The 5,882-nt window shown below is 35.4% G+C and overlaps 1 long non-coding RNA gene across 1 annotated transcript; it reads right to left on the bottom strand.

The window, feature by feature from the left end:
* Positions 1-247: 247 nt before the first annotated feature.
* Positions 248-1,393, bottom strand: LOC119077734. Its single transcript, XR_005087859.1, has 2 exons — positions 1,286-1,393; positions 248-613 (listed from the first exon to the last, which is right to left on the bottom strand). It is a non-coding gene; the product is annotated as an uncharacterized LOC119077734 (long non-coding RNA).
* Between the last annotated feature and the right edge of the window lie 4,489 nt (positions 1,394-5,882).

Genomic DNA, 5,882 nt, shown 5'->3' with positions numbered 1-5,882 from the left:
CAGCGATTGCTGATATATTCAGAGATGAAAAAGTGCCTGATATTGGTGGTCACACAGATGTTAAATTTAAAAGCAACATGGCGTCGACTAACTCATTAATGTTGCCTTTATCGTCGGCATTTGCCATTAGCGTACGAATTTAGCGTTAGCGTTAGCGTTAAAAAAATCAGACGTTCTACAATTATTTGCTGTGCTACTTATCTAACTAACTCTTTTGAATATTCAATATTGAAAATGGAAACGCAAGTTTTGTCATGACAGTTTTCTCTTCATTATTATTTCTTTTATTGTTATCTTGAGTATTTTTTCCACCAGTGTCATTTTCGGGATCAAATCACATTGTTGTTCTTCATTTTGTATAATCCTTGGGGTGACATTCGTTTGCGCATTCCCAATTTTCATTACAATCTGCTGGCGAAGTGCATCCTATCCAGTTATGATCATCTCTTCGCCCTTTTGTTGTATAGCACCATTGTCCGGACCCTTTCTCAGCACACCATGACCAACAATAGCCTTTGTAGCAACCATATTCTGCGTTAGCAGGAGGTATGACAACTGTAGCCAGAACAGTCACCACTAGGAAAGCCAATACGAATCCATTGATTTTGAACATCTGCAAGAATTTGACGATTTTTTAATGGGAAACTGAGAAACACACACAAAACAATACAAAAAGTGAAGCAAATCTAGGACTTCATTAGCAACGTACTACATAACGTAGAGCTCTTTATGTACTTTGTGGAAAAAATTGAAGTATTGCTCATTTACTTGTATAACAAGGACAAAGGCCGGAAGTACTTTTCCGAAGAAATGTCAATAATAGGAGGGAAGGCAAATTTACTTGAATTGACAACATTGACATCTTCTAGTTTCGGCCCTCTTAGCAAGAATGTAAAAGCAATTAAATCTGTTTCTACAAAGTATCTCATTTAGTGTTCTGTGTCCGAATTCGATGCAAAATCTACTACTTCAATATATTTTACAATACATCCCGCTGTGTATAAGAGAATTATAGCCAGAATTCATCGCTTAACCTTTTCGTTGTGGTATAAAAACCATGAAATCGTAAGATCTTGAACCAGAAATTTGTACATTATTTATGAATTCAGAGCAGACGACAGTTGTCTCTTGCAATCTTCTACAGACTGCATTGGTAAGTATCTCAAAGTAAAGAAAAATTATTATTTTTTGAAATGGTAACATGCTGCAAACGTTTACTTTTGTACATCTGCAGACACAATGCACTAATTGTTTTAATTCTACGAAATGCAGGAACACTACATACCTTTATTAAAAAGTCGTTTATAATTTCAGTTAGATAGAGTTTGAATCCAATGTTCACTTTAAGCCGATGTCTTACTACTAACTGACCAGTGGAAACGATTCTGCTTTATATAGCGGAATAAACAAGTAAACAAAATACAAAAAAATGTAGAATTATTCTTTATCATTCGTTGGGTTTTTCTCGTATTATAATTCTCTTGAACAAATTTTTTTTTACATCGTCTTTATAAGTACCTACACCATAAACGTAAACTAATATCTTTATAGCCATTTAACTCGATTATTTACTATCACTTTAAAATAATCTTTCGTAAAAATGACGCAAGTTGTTTGAATATGAAACTGATTTTTTTTCTCGTATGAATTGAATCTCTGCAATTTACATTATCACCCGGCGTATAGTTTTCTTTAAACAGTTGATCATAGGTTATACATTTTTATCACTCAAAGGGCATGTTATTCAAACTGGGGGTTTCCAGCAAAATGTTTCGTAAATTCCATGACGATTAAAACCATAACAAAAAAGGTGATATGAAACTATAAACAGAATTAGCATAACTATCTTTTTGTAGTCTTTTATAGCTCCTCAGATTTTAATTTTAATAATTTACCGGTTTTTACTGGTTTCTTATCGTCGAATTTCAATAAGCCTGAAACGATCACGAGCTAGGTCAAGCGTCCAGACAGTAAATGTAATCGAACAGTGATTATTATTTTAACATTTTGAAGCATCATGTGCAGATTGGTTTATAATGTCGGCTCATACACGTGGAAACGTTTTTTTTTTAACGAAATTTTGAAATTCATTTGCTTCGTATAAATATTTGTTTACGCTGAGTTTATTTCCCAGAAACGATATACATAAGAAATAAGCGTAATTTAACTTGATGAAATCATTTTTTTCATTCGTGAGAGACCTGTGACCTCACTGGACGGGAAAATTTGGTCACGTTACGAGGGAGGACAACTTGTTTGTACGTGGTTTTAAGAGTAATCATACATGACTGAATTACTACCTACATTTTGGCGCAAAATTACTGTTATTTTGATGATATTTTGGGGCTTGCATCCTTTTTGGAAAATGTACGACCATCGTTTGGTGTTAAGATGTATTAGCTTTGTATAAAAAATGTAAATGTTTGTGGTGATGTAGCCTAAAAGTCCGAGAAAACTCAAAATATGTGTCGCTATTCGCACATTCTGAGGAAGTAGCCTTTTGTCAAGATCGAAAAAAAAACCGAACACCTTCATCATTCAATTTGTAGAAGGAAGAGTTGAGTTGATCGAACAGACACCTTCTTCATACAATTTGTAAAAGCATGAATTCAGTAGAATCATACCAAATTCCTTCTTTACATAGTTTGCAGAAGGTTAAATTAATTTCATCATCTTGTTAGAGCTGCTAGGTCATCGCAATCGAATCAATTTCAATAATCGTAGTAGTTCGATATAGAAGGAGTGAGTCTAAATTGTACTTTGATATAAAGCGGTTTATTAAATTTATATTCTTTTGTATTTTGGAGTTTCACTGAACATAATGTCCCAGAGCTTCAGAGATTTCAACACAACTCTCCATCTATTTTCAGTTTCTGAACGATTACTGTCCTTTTAGATTTATCAGTTTGGGACGATCATTTAAGATCTCGAAACACAGATCTGTTGATCCTTTGTTTCCATTCCCGGTCATCATGTTAATCATGACAGCCTTCCTGTTGACGATAGGAACCTGTCTAAGATGTCAGGTCCTATTGCAGCAATTTCCGAAGGAACCATGGTGCACCTCGTAGTCTCCGAGCATCCTGCGTCTTAGTTGAAGAAATTTGGGGCACCCGTTACTTCTTCTAGATCGCAGGAACATCTCGTAGTGTCCGAAAGCCTCAACTTATTCATATGTGTAGATTCAGCCCGCAATGTCCCGTAATAGCTCCTAGTACTCTTCTAATGCGATTTCGTTCCATTTTGTGCCCATTTTTTGTTAGGCTTAGGGAAGAAGCATTTCGTATGAACGCCTCCATTATACGCTTCCCAGCGTTCTGCGTGTTTACGCTTAACCCAGTCTTCCAGTGCTCTTTTACACTCTGACTGGGGAATCGGAAGGTACGGTTCTGGCCTTAAAATAATATTTGGATTCATGTTTTTACCTTACAGTGTGCGAATAGTAAAGAAGAGGCTATTCGCACATCACTCACGTGATGTCGCTAATATTTTTTCAACAGGTTTGAATCATATTCTTAAAACTTTTTAAAAGGCGTTTCAGGCCAATAGAGAAGAACATAACAAAAAATATATATATATTTAACAGCGTGCGCATTATTTAAGAGTCAATTTGTCAAAACTTCGACCAAGTTGTATGAAACATGAAAACAAGCCATCGGCGATTTTTGGAGGGTATACAGTAATTGAATCAGGGGACCCTCCTGAGTCATTTGCAACAAAAAAAAATCCTCGAAGTAATTATGTTTTCACGCCAGAAATCATGAAAAATTGTGCTGAGTGGGGGTGACCAAAATAGTTTTTGTTGCATATCACCAACAATGTGTAACGCATTTATCTGAAATTATGGTGGTTGGCAGAGGTGTTGAGGACGCATATGTTGACCTTTAAAAAATTTCGCAATTTTTTCGTGTATGTGGTGCAGTAGCTATTTTAGGGGGAAAAAATTCCTACTTTTGGAGAGTGTTTAAAAAAAAAATTACAATGATAGACTTGGAAGATATGGGTATCGTTGCGTAGGTAGTGACGTCTACTATCCATGACACCATGAACCTACCGCGGCACGACTTTCGTTGAGCTTCAATTTTGAATGAAGTGTACTAACACAAAAATTCTCTAGAATTCCAATTTTTTTCGCGTCCATTTTAATTTTTCTGACGTATGAGACAATTTTAAGTCAGGGCTGGAGTTACTGCCACCTTACGCTTCGGGAAATTACGCTCAGGATCTATAAAATTGTAAAAAAAATATCCAACTAATTCAATTGTGTCATACGTTCTTCGGGTATCTCCAGACTTTCCAGTATGGCCATCGTCGCGTACGTCGGCCACTTACCGCAAGGATTTGGAAATATGTCAAATTTTTCGTATTCGAGAAAATTTTACAAATCCTTGCGGTAAGTGGCCAACTTACAAAAAATGATTATAATATGCTAGTAAACACTTGATACAGTGCCGCAATGGCCATACTGGAAAGTCTGGAGATACCCGAAGAACGTATGACACAATTGAATTAGTTGGATATTTTTTTTTACAATTTTATAGATCCTGAGCGTAATTTCCCGAAGCGTAAGGTGACAGTAACTCCAGCCCTGACTTAAAATTGTCTCATACGTCAGAAAAATTAAAATAGACGCGAAAAAAATTGGAATTCTAGAGAATTTTTGTGTTAGTACACTTCATTCAAAATTGAAGCTCAACGAAAGTCGTGCCGCGGTAGGTTCATGGTGTCATGGATAGTAGACGTCACTACCTACGCAACGATACCCATATCTTCCAAGTCTATCATTGTAATTTTTCTTTTAAACACTCTCCAAAAGTAGGAATTTTTTCCCCCTAAAATAGCTACTGCACCACATACACGAAAAAATTGCGAAATTTTTTAAAGGTCAACATATGCGTCCTCAACACCTCTGCCAACCACCATAATTTCAGATAAATGCGTTACACATTGTTGGTGATATGCAACAAAAACTATTTTGGTCACCCTTACTCAGCACAATTTTTCATGATTTCTGGCGTGAAAACATAATTACTTCGAGGATTTTTTTTTGTTGCAAATGACTCAGGAGGGTCCCCTGATTCAATTACTGTATACCCTCCAAAAATCGCCGATGGCTTGTTTTTAAGTTGTTCGAAGTTTTGGCAAATTGACTCTTAAATGACCCAAAAAACCTCACCTCAAGAACTCTGATGGGAACTTTAAAGTTCCAGTTCGGGTGACACACACAGCTTTCAAAAGTAACAAGAAATTGTCTTTGTAAGTTGTAAATGATTATTTACCTTGGGGTCCGTTGCACATTTGAAAGAGAAATGAGGAAAGACATGTTGCAGGTATAGGAAATATGTGGACGCATTGGCGGATCTTTATTACCATTTTGATTTTATATAACTATTTGTTAACGGTTGACGAAATTCATTTCACATAAAAGAAACCCACACAATCACGTTTTGATTAAATTTCTGTTTTATTATTTATTCAAAATTGAATGGAAACTGAAAAGCATTCGACTACATTTTGCATTCAAAAATTTTCGAGGCCTACATTTCCTTGAATTTTGTTTTCTGCATTTGAAGTTAATAAAATATGTTCAACGAATAAATTGATATTGATTTTTAGGAAAATTTTATTTTCGCTAAAACGTTTTCTATAAAAATAAAGGGCTGCATATCAAATGAAAAAATGCATGGCAAGAAATAGTTATTTATGACATCGAGTGCAAAGTATGTTATTAGGCTATATTTGGCTCCTTCGGCCTAATGTCATAATTACACATCGTGAGGCACCTAAGGTTCGCAATTTTCGAACATTATGATGCTGAGTTGTGTAAATAACTATTATTTCACCGAATGATAAATGTCTTTTTAGACGCTAGATATCTATAT

The sequence above is a fragment of the Bradysia coprophila genome, unplaced genomic scaffold (genome assembly GCF_014529535.1).
Source record: "Bradysia coprophila strain Holo2 unplaced genomic scaffold, BU_Bcop_v1 contig_24, whole genome shotgun sequence".
NCBI classification, from domain to species: domain Eukaryota; kingdom Metazoa; phylum Arthropoda; class Insecta; order Diptera; family Sciaridae; genus Bradysia; species Bradysia coprophila.
Note: the sequence above shows the minus strand (reverse complement) of the source record. Positions and strands in the feature narration are given on the sequence as shown.